This window comes from Peromyscus maniculatus, chromosome 6 (assembly GCF_049852395.1).
Source record: "Peromyscus maniculatus bairdii isolate BWxNUB_F1_BW_parent chromosome 6, HU_Pman_BW_mat_3.1, whole genome shotgun sequence".
Classification (NCBI taxonomy): Eukaryota; Metazoa; Chordata; class Mammalia; order Rodentia; family Cricetidae; genus Peromyscus; species Peromyscus maniculatus.
Window position 1 is genome coordinate 108,390,393 of NC_134857.1, and position 11,469 is coordinate 108,401,861.

Sequence of the window (11,469 nt, forward strand, 5' to 3'; positions counted from 1 at the left end):
ACCTGGGGTCACCATATCTTTGCCTATCAGCTAACCGGTCTATGTCCTTGAGCATACTCACCTATCAGCAGCAATAAGTGAGTTCACAGCCCTTTTCAGAACCACGGTGGCATTTGGAGGTCATTTGCTTTAACATCCCAAGTCTTCTCTCTGTGGGGTATGTCAGTGACCATCCAATGCCCATGATAAGGCCTGTACAAAAGCAATAAGGCATGTCTAGGGAAGAGCACAGTCAAAAAAAAATAACTTAGTGTAGCCAAGCAAGGCTTACAGTGGTGGGGCTGGGTTGCATTCAGTTGAGTTGTTGACCATGAGAGACCCATGGAGATCCCTTAAGAACCCAGGCAGATGCTAGGACAGAAGGTAGCTCTCTGAAAACTGACAGCAGGACCCCAACACTGAGGATGTGAGGCCCCAGCCATACAGCTCATTGAACGTTGAGAGGTTGAGCTGGTACTGCATGGAGCCTTCACCATGTTCTAATCTTTTTGGCATGAGAAGGTATTCTGCAGGCTACGGAAAGAGAATCTTGGACACCAACCTAGCCATAAAACCCTTGGCCTACAATCTGTCCTGCTTGCAAGATGCTATGGGGCAATGGTGGCAGAGAACTTGTGAGAGTGGACAACTAATGTTTGGTTTAACTTAAGGTCCATGGTCATGAGAGGGAGCCCTTGCTCTACACTGCCTGGATTGCCAGGAACTGGATATTGGGTAGTCCAGAGACATAGGCTCAGTGCCTATGTCTAGTCATCATCAGAGAGGCTTCCTTCTTTAGGAGACAGAAGCAGGTAGAGAGTCCCACATCCAGACATTATACAAAGAGTCTAATTTGGAGGTCTCCTTCAGGTTCCTGGGGAGATTGGGGAACCCCCTGGAAGAAGAGGAGGAAAGATTGTAGGAGTCAGAAGATATGGGGAACACCAGGAGAACATGGCCCACTGAATCATCTAAGCTGGGCTCACATGGGCTCACAGAGACTGAAGCAGCAAGCATGGGTCTGCACCAGATCCTCTGTATATGTTATGGCTGTTAGCTTGGTACTTTTGTGGGACTCCTAACAGTGGAAACAGGTGTATCTCTGACTCTTTGCCTGGTCTTTTTTTTTTTTTTTGGCGTTTTTAAATTTTATAATTAATTTAATTTTACATATCAGCCACAGATTCCCCTGTCCTTCCTCCTTCCACCCTCCAGCCCTCCTCCCCCAATTCACCCCCCATTCCTACCTCCTCCAGGGCAAAGTCTCCCCTGGGGAGTCAGCCCAGCCTGGTAGGTTCAGGTGAGGCAGGTCCAGTCCCCTCCTCCCTTCACTTAGGCTGAGCAAAGTGTCCCAGCATAGGCCCTAGGTTCCAAAAAGCCAGCTCATGCAACAAGGGCAGGCCCTGGTCCCATTGCCTGGGGGCCTCCTAAACAGTTTATCAACTGTTTCACTTATCCAGAGGGCCTGGGCCAGTTCCATGGGGGCTCCTCAGTTATTGGTTCACAGTTCATGTGTTTCCACTAGTTTGGCTATTTGTCCCTGTGCTTTTTCTAATCATGGTCTTGATATCGCTTGCTCATATAATCCCTCCTCTCTCTCGCCAGTTGGACTCCTTGAGCTCTACCTGGGGCTTGGCCGTGGATCTCTGTATCTGTGTCCATCAGTCACTGGATGAGAGTTCTATCATGACAGCCAGAGTGTTTGGCCATCCGATTACCAGAGTAGGTTAGCTCGGGCTTTCTCTCGACTATTGCCAGTAGTCTACAGTAGAGGTATCTTTGTGGATTTCTGGAGACCCCTCTAGCACTCTGCTTCTTCCTATTCCCATGGGTTCTCACCTATCATGGTATCTCCTTCCTTGTTCTCCCACTCTGTTCCCTATCCATATATGACCTCCCGGTCCCCTAAGCTCTCTTTCCCCCAACCCTTGCCCTCCATTACCCCCATGCATGTCCAGTTTGCTCATGTAGATCTCATCCATTTCTCTGTCATTGGGTGATCCCTGTGTCTTTCTTAGGGACCTCTATACTAGGTAGCCTCCCTGGAGTTGTGAGTTGCAGTCTGGTTATCCTTTGCTTTACATCTAGTTTCAACTTATGAGTGAGTATATACCATATTTGTCTTTCTGAGTCTGGGTTACCTCACTCAGGATGATAATTTCTAGTTCCATCCATTTGCCTGCAAACCTCATGATGTCATTGTTTTTCTCTGCTGAGCAGTACTCCATTGTGTATATATACCACATTTTATTTATCCGTTCCTCAGTTGAAGGGCATCTAGGTTGTTTCCAGGCTCTGGCTATTACAAATAATGCTGCTATGAACATAGTTGAGCATGTGTCCTTGTGGTATGACTGAGCATTCCTTGGGTACATGCCCAAGAGTGGTATAGCTGGGTCTTGAGGAAGGTTGGTTTCCAATTTTCTAAGAAAGCGCCATATTGATTTTCAAAGTGGCTGTACAAGCTTGCATTCCCACCAACAGTGGAGGAGTGTTCCCTTTGGTCCGTATCCTCTCCAACATAGACTGTCATTAGTGTTTTTGATCTTAGCCATTCTGATGAGTGTAAGATGGTACCTCAAAGTCATTTTTGATTTGCATTTCCCTGATGATTAGGGATGTTGAGCAATTCCTTGAATGTCTTTCAGTTATTTGAGCGTCTTCTGTTGAGAATTCTCTGTTTAGCTCTATAGCCCATTTTCTTTCTTCCTATTGGGTTGCCTTGTTCAGCCTATATCTGAGGGCTTCTATCTTGTCTTGTTGTATCTTGTTTTGTCCTGCTTGGCTGTCATCTCCTGGAGGCCTGCTCTTTTATGAAGAGGAAACAGAGGAGGAGTGGATTTGATAGAGAAGGGAATTGGGTTGGAAGAAGTGGAGGGAGGGGAAACTGATTAGAATGTATTTGTGAGAGAATCTATTTTCAACAAAAAAGAAAAAGAAAATTTTTAAAAAGGAATGATTTTGCAATTATTTCAAGAGAAGTGTCTAGATTTGCACAGTAGAGGTGAACAAGATAAAAATGGTTTTACTACCTAAGTATACACAACTTTGGCAATGAGTTCTACCCTGAAGGCAGGAAGGAACAGACACCCTCTGTTTATAACCCCTCAGGGTCTAGAACAAGTCAGGCAAAGTATGTCTGAGACAGTGTCAGCAAGAACAAAATACTGAGAATTTTTTTTAAAAAAAAAAAGCTTCCATGAAGAAACAATATGATAGTATGCAAAGGGAAGTAAAGAATTAATATAACAAATATTAAATGATTTTTTGGTGATTACAATTGTGAGCAAGAACAAGCCTTCGAGTTCCTACTGGAACAATATTTTTTTTTTGAACCAAGAAATGGATGCCTTGACTTACGTTTTTGGTTTTGTTTATTTGCTTGTTTGTTTGTCCTGAGATTATATAATTAAATTAATTCTTCCTTTCCTTTCCTTCCTCCAAAACCCTCCCAGGTACCCTCACCTTTCTTTCCTTCAAATTCATGACCTACTTTTCTTTGATTGTTGTAATCTGGAATAAGACATCCACCATGCTTAGTATGGCTTTAGAGACTGACCTACCTGGGCCAAGCAGGGGATAAAAAGAAGACAGACACACAGACACAGACACACATACAGAAAAGCTTGGATTGGGTGGAATGTGCTCACTATAATGGAGAGCAGCAACTTCAGCCCAGAACATCAGTGCATTTGTTTTATACATATGAATGAAGGAGACGAGTTTTTTGTATACAGCTGAATCAGGAGGTATCTTTATGATAAACAGCCGATCAAGGGGGCAGGCTAATTTAACCTTGGTTGTTCTGTGTAGGTGAGGAGGCTCAGGCACAGTCGCCCCTGAAGAAGAAGCTGTGGTTGATGAGTCTGTACATGTTGTCAACATTTGCATTCAGACCAAAGGAAGGCTTCACCATCCCTCTGAGCCTCACCCTGGGGAGGTGTTTCTATTCCCATGGGGCTAAGGCACTGGGGTCCTTGGCATAGCTGTGCCCACGTCAACAGCACACATTCACTTAGGATTTTGTCTGCTCCTTACACATTGCTTCTCTCATAAATAGATCCTGACCACAGTTTCTCCCCCTTCCATTCCTTCCAGCCCCCCACCTCTCCTCTTTCCCAGATCCACTTCCCCACACACATCACTTTCATTTCAGAGATTTTTCCTTAAGTTAATTCACATGGATATTTATTCATCCGTGATGCTGGAGTCACTGTTTATTCTATTAGATTGGGAGATACATTGCTCATGCTTTAGCTGCCCCTTTGAAAAAAATAGCCAAATGAATGGAAGTCTAAAAGTATAAAACAATAACATGAATTAAAGTAAACTATAGTCGAAAGGGTGCCTGAGATGCCTTACTCTAGTGATCGGATGGCTGATACCCTAACTGTCATGATAGAACTCTCATCCAGTGACTGATGGAAGCAGGTGCAGATCCATGGCTAGGTCCCAGGCCAAACTCCAGGAGTCCAATCAATGAGAGAGAGGAAGGATTCTATGAGCAAGGAATGTTGAGACCATGACTGGAAAAAGTACAGAGCTAGTGGAAATGCATGAACCATGGACCAATAGCTAAGGAGCCTCCATGGTACTAGACTAGACCCTCTGGATAAGTGAGACATTAGTTTAGCTTAAAGTGTATAGAGGACCCCCAGGCAGTGGGATAAGGACATGTCCCTAGTGCATGAGCCGGCTTTTTGGAGCCTAGTGCCTATGGTGAGACACGTTGCACAGCCTTGGTGCAGGGAGGAGGGGCTTGGACCTGCCTCAGCTGAATGTACCAGGCTCTGCTGACTCCCCATGGGAGACCTTGCCTTGGAGGAGGTGGGAATGGGAGGGATATTGGGGGGGAAATCTGAGGAGCTAGAGGAGAGAAGACAGGGGAATCTGTGGTTGATATGTAAAAATGAATAAAATCTCTTAATAAAAAATAATAAATAAAGTAAGCTATAATTTATTATAACTACCAAGACCCAAATTATCATTTCTGTGGTTTACAGTTATTACAGATTCCCCAGTATCACTCTACGCCCCACACATAATGGCGAAAGAATGGAAATTTTTAGTAACATTGCATTTCTAAGTATCTGAAGAGGAAAGAGCAACATGGGGGAGTATACACACATACATTTTTTGAAACATGAAAAACGCCCAAATATATATTACCATGTCTGAAAACATTCTGACATTGAAAAATGTAATATAAAAGAAAATTTTTTCAAGAAAAAAAAAACATGAGGTGTTTGGTAGATGAAGGTGTGAGATCTGCTCAGTTGACTGTGCTTTGTAAACATTTACATTATCCCGAGGCAAGTCATACTTATGGACTTCCTGCACGCTGTGTAACGTTAGCCTGAGTTGTGTCAGCGTCATTCCTCATACAGATGTTGTGCAAGTGGTGTAAGGCATGTGTTCCTGACAACCTCGACAATTCCCTCTCAACAGTTCTTACAGAGAGGGCAGGGCTGCATGACAGCCCCAGATGGTCTGCAAGCAAAGAGCAGAAAAAGTTCCATAATTGATTTGCTGTTTGTTGAGATACCCTAAATGTTCAGCTTCAACTTTTACCTAATCCATCCATTCCACCTTTGTTATGTTTTTGCCCTTTAAAAAAAAAAAAAAAGGAAATCCCAACAGTGGTTGGGTTTATATGCTTAGTTGTTTAAAAAAAAAAAAGCCCAGAAACTTGGCTGAGGAAACGGCCCCTCCAGAACTTTGCTCAGTTGTTCCACTGGGAAGGCTGTTAACATCCATGCTTAGTCAAACTCTAGAAGGCTCTACCAAGGTGCTTCATCACGGTGCTGGTTCTTTTCTGAAGTAACCTTCAATATATTCTCTGGATGGCCTCCATAAGCTATTTTTAAAAGCAGAAAATCCTTCTAAGGGGAAATTTTCATATTAGATTTTAAGAGTTGCCATCATCAGAGATGTGGGAACAAAGGTGATATCAACAGACATCAGAGAGGGGAGCTCAGCCCTGTGCAACTTCTTACAATGCAGTTTTGTTTGGCTTTATGTCATGTGATCTCTTTTGACTGATTTTTCTCTGGCAGCTGTGCTGGTTTTGAAGACAAAGGCTCAGGATTCTGGAAAAGGTCTTTGTCCTGAGTAATAACCAATGTCATGAGAATCTGCTGGAATCCAAGGGTAGTGAGATATAGAAAACATCCACATTTACTTAAAGTTCCTAAACTAAAGTGGGGAAGCTTGATGATTGATGTAAACACTTACTGTGGTGATTCTTTAGAGGGAGAAAGAACTAGTGGAAGTGGAGGTGTCCTAAGCTAGATGGGCTTTTACTTACCCATGCTCTTTTAAATGGGTTATCACTGAGCACTCTGTACCAGCACTCTTTTATGTTATCAAAAACATAGAATGTGCAACTAAAGAATCAGGAAAGTAATATGGATACTTATAAACCCTCAATGAGCTCTGTTTTCGATTCTACTAATGTCTTTTTGTTCTACTCTTTAGTTGAAACTATTTACTATTTCAATGAAGATCAAAGTTGGAAGAATAACGTTTCCATGTATAAGACTTGAAATAGTTTCAGCTATTCCTGATTCATTGTCAAATGCATTGTAGCATCATCTTTTGAATGGTCAGCGGAGGCCTCTGTATTAAAGGCTTGGACTAGGGAAGCACTTCTAGAATGTGGAAAAAGTTTAAGAAAGTTAGGTCTATGGGAGGTCTTTAGGTAATTGCGGCAAAGTCTCCAATGTGATAGTGTGTACTACTGCCTTCCAATTTTTCAATATATTTGCTTTATAGTTGATAAAGTAAACATTTTTGCTTAGCCATATACTCCAGGCATGGCATACAGCATTGCCATAGGATACAAACCACAGGGCTAGCCAACCATGGACTGTCATCTCAAAAAGTTGTGATGAACATAATTATTTGCTCTTTTATAAGGAACTTTTCCTTATTTCTGCTTTCTCATAATTTTATAATTATTTAGATTTATGTCAAGAGAAGCAACAACCTAAGCCGCAATGACACAGACCCACCCCAGGGTCATTTAAAATCTGTGATTTCAGTCTCTTGGTCTGCCACAATGGACCCCTTTAATAGGGGAGGATTTCTACACAGACTCATATACCAGGATGTACCTTTAGACCCAGAAACTTGACCCACCTTCATTAATCCACAAATTAGGCAATGACATTATATTTTTTATTCCTTCCAGAATTCCTGAATGGACTAGTTGGGGAAAGATACCCTGTCAAAGTCAATAGGCAATGACTGGAAAGGTTGCCTCTTTCTTCAAATGTGCCAACACCAAAACAAGTTCAGAAGAATCATAAACGATTCTGGAACATAACATTTCCAAAGAAACAGAGCAAAACACCAATAACTAATCTAAAGAAATGGATAGCTACAAAGAATGTGACAAAACTTCAAAATATTAATTATCTTCAATAACTCAGTAAATTACATGAGAACTTAGAGAATTAAGCATAGTTGACAAAACTACACAAGAACAAAATGAAGAATTCAACCAAAAGAAATAATAAAAAGAACCCAACTGAACTTTTGGAACTGAAGAACACAACTAATCTGAAAATGCTACAGAGAACATTAACTGCCTACTAGCTCAAGTAGGAGAAAGTAGCAAGTTCAAAGACAGAGCATTTGAAATTTCCCGGCCAGAGGGAACAAAAGCATAGACAGTTTTTGCTTTGGGGTATTTTTTTTTATATTCAAACAAAGTGATGTGGTTTGGGTTTATCTTGTCCATTCTCTGTTAAGACCTAAAATCAGCCACCTCTTCAAGGAGACTTACAAGGTTTCTTCAGTTGAGAAAGTGTATTAGAAATAAAAATCTGCATTTTGTGTTTTGTGTCTGGGGTATCTCAGTTGACAGAGAAGAAGATATATTTGCCTATACATATATGTACATTTCCATTTACATTCAACTTCATAGTTGAGTTCTAGTCTAAAATTAACAAGAAATCATACTGACTACTATAAATATAACCTAATATCATATGGAGTTTACTTCCTGTGTTAGTCAATTTTCTGTAACCATAACAAAATACTGAGATAATTAACTTACAAAAAGAAAAGGGTTATTTTGGCTCACAGGCTTTGATATTTTGACATCCATGAATTAGCACTCCCATGCTTTTAGACCTCTAGCAAGTTAGCACATCATCATAGGAGAACACTTACTTCATAGGTGCATGAGAAAAAAGGGGGACAGATGTGCACTTCAGTGCATTTCTTTTAAACTTACACCAAGACCAAGCACAAAGGCTCCATAGTTCCCAGTAAGTGCCACTCCTGCATTGGGGGCTTGGAGCCTTAACAGAGGTTTTTGAAGGATACTCCAAATCCAAACTAAAGCATTCCTTCTGCTTTACTGTAAGCCACCATGCCAGCGAGAGGAAAGCCATCTGCTGTCCTTTCGTTAATTCCAGGAAATGTCTTAGTGGCTCCAGAATCCCGTCCCTGCTCTCCTGTGTGAAACACCTTCAAAATTAAGGTATGTTGTTCATAGACATTGGATTTTGCGTTAGTTTCCGCTCAATTTCAAAATCAGTTAAAACAACATCATATTTCTCCTCACAATCTTCAGTTGGGTTGTTTTTACCTACTCATAGATACCTTTAACAAATATTTATATAACCATGAGGTACTTATTATTTACTTTGTTAAACATCAAATTAATTATGAACATATGGACCCCACTTGGTCATATTGTCTTTCCCTTTTTTTTTTTTTTTTTTTTTGGTTTTTTCGAGACAGGGTTTCTCTGTGTAGCTTTGCGCCTTTCCTGGGACTAACTTGGTAGCCCAGGCTAGCCTCGAACTCACAGAGATCCTCCTGGCTCTGCCTCCCAAGTGCTGGGATTAAAGGCGTGCGCCACCACCACCCAGCTTGTCTTTCCCTTTTAACATATTGGTAAATATAAAGGATTTTGTATCTGTGTCCATGAAAGATACTAACCTGTTAATTTTGTATCTGATACATACATGGTTTAAGTATTAGAAGGTATTTGTTTCACGAAATGAACTGAGCAGTGTTCACTCTGCTAGTATTTCCTGAAGTTGTGGAGAACTGGCAATTAAATCTCATTCATTTTGTCAAATAATGGACAAAAATGTGGTTGATGGTCCATTCTAGAGAACAGAAGATCAAAGCTTGAGGTAGCATCACACAAGAACGTTTTAGTGTGCCACCCCATGGTGTACAAACCACAAGAAGGTGAGAGAGCCATAAAGGAAAATGGCACCACCGTGCCTTCATACTCAGCACTGGTAAATATAATTATAATTGTCACCTAAACACCATTCAATAGGTCCCACTCTCTGTACTATTATAATGGGAACTTAGTTTCACTGGCACACTTGGTGTAGAATATATTACAGCCACAGCAACACTGAATTCTACAGCATGCCACAGACCTGTATGGGTTGCAGTTTCACTGTCCTTTATTTATAAATATACATATTTTTAATTTGCCGTGAGACTTCATGACTTATACAAGTCAAGTCCTGTATGGCATTTAGGGCTGTGTGCCATAATTTCCAAATACATGTTCATTTTCTGATTACCTATTATTAACTTCTAGTTCAATTCTATTGTTTGAAATTTTGCAGAACGGTCTCTATTTTCTTTGTAAACGTAGTCTCCATAGTTAAGAATCTGAACTTCCTTTATGAGTGGCCATGTGTACTCAAAACCAAAATGTATCATTTGTTTTCTTTCTGTAGGGGTATTTGGCTAATAACAATTAAGTAAACTTAATTGATGATAAGTATAGCATCATATGTATTCTTGCTGCTTTTTGTTAGGAGGATTTAGCCTTGATCATAAAAAGAGTATTTAAGCCTCCAACTGTAGCAATGGCTGGCTGGATTTCTTCTGGAAGTTCGCTGCAAACTCTGGTCCGGTGTGTTGTATGCTTTGCATGTGTAGACAGATTTGGAAAGATATGTATTCTTGGATATCAAATACATATTTTAGTGTGAAATGTCCCTCTTTATCTAGTTTTCTTTTTGTAAAGTCTGTTGTGTCCTAAAGTTTATAACTGTTCAGATTTTTTTCATTTCTGTGGGTTTTTTTAAATTTAATTTTGAGAATTTCATATAGATGTACTTTGTTTATATCACTCACCTCTTCATCTTCTTTCTCCAACTCTGATGTCCCTCACACTCCTCACACACATGGTCTCTTATAAATCAAAACTGAGATCATTTTGTATTGTTCATACGTGTTTAGAGCTGACCTCTTGGAAGAAGCTAACCTTTAAGGCAGTGGTTCTCAACCTTCCTAATGCTGTGATCCCTTAGTACAGTTCCTCATGTTGTGGTGACCCCCAACCAAAGCATTATTCCTGTACTGTAATCTTGCTGCTGTGATGAGTCATAATGTTGATGATACTGTGATGAATCATAATGGCTGATTGTTTAACCCTGATAACCAATTAGTGTGCTCTTTCCTGTGGAGGGCCATCTTTCCTGCTCCCAGATTTACTCAGTTGCCTGTAGTTATTTGTGTAGGGTTGAGGCCTGTGGGCTTTCTCCCATCCACTTTGGTGTGTTTGTTGGTGTCCTCCTTTTCTAGCTCATATTTGGGTGGTATGTTGGTGAGACTTTACAGGCATAGCTTCTGACGTGACGACCTGATCCTCTAGACCTTACAACCTCTCCAGTCCCTCTCCTGCCATGTTCTCGGATCCTTAGGTGTTGGAGTGTTTTATGGATGTGTCTATTGGGAGTGAGCTCCACAACTCAGCATATTGGTTGGTGGTGATTTTCTGTAGAGGCCTCTGTCTGTTGCAAGGAGAAGTTTGTGTCATTTTTCAGGTACGATATTGCTGAGATTTCCTGGTGGTAGCTTCCCTGTCATCTGTGAGACACTATACAACGGGTGTCCTGTCCTGGTCCTTTGGCTCTGAAAATCTTTCTGCTCCCTCTTCTGTGATGTTTTGTGAACCTTAGGGACACGTACTGTATCATAGATGTACCAACTGAGGTTGAGCATCCATGGCCAATTGTCCTCTGCATTTAACTCCTTGTGGCTTTCTGTAATGATCTCTGTATCTGAAACTTCAGACTGGACTAATATTACTGTGTGACATTTTTCTCATAAAATTTAATGAGGTTTGTACTAGAATTGGATTGTTTTGTTTTGATTTGGGGATTGTGTATTTGTTTGTTTCTTTAGACAAGGTTTTGCTCTGTAGCTCTGTTTGAGTCCAAATTCATGATGCTCCTGCCCCAGTCTCTGGAGTGTTTAGATTACAGGTATGCCTCAACATATCAGGTTTGGGGCTTGTTTTTCATTCATTTTAACAGTCTGTCTTCTAATTGGTGTATCTGTACTGTTAATGTTTTCATTGATGGTTACATTAATATCTAGTCCTTTGTTATAAATTTACTTTATTATTTTTAACTTGAATACAAAGTAGTCATTTCACATTTACATGCATACTTTTTTGTTTTTATTAATGTTCCTTTTCTGCTCTTTTCCACATCC

General features: G+C 40.7%; 1 long non-coding RNA gene across 1 annotated transcript; it reads right to left on the reverse strand.

Annotated features, from left to right (window-relative positions):
- Positions 1–2,206: 2,206 nt before the first annotated feature.
- Positions 2,207–10,322, reverse strand: LOC121830514 (uncharacterized). Its single transcript, XR_013052362.1, has 2 exons — positions 10,105–10,322; positions 2,207–2,782 (listed from the first exon to the last, which is right to left on the reverse strand). It is a non-coding gene; the product is annotated as an uncharacterized LOC121830514 (long non-coding RNA).
- Between the last annotated feature and the right edge of the window lie 1,147 nt (positions 10,323–11,469).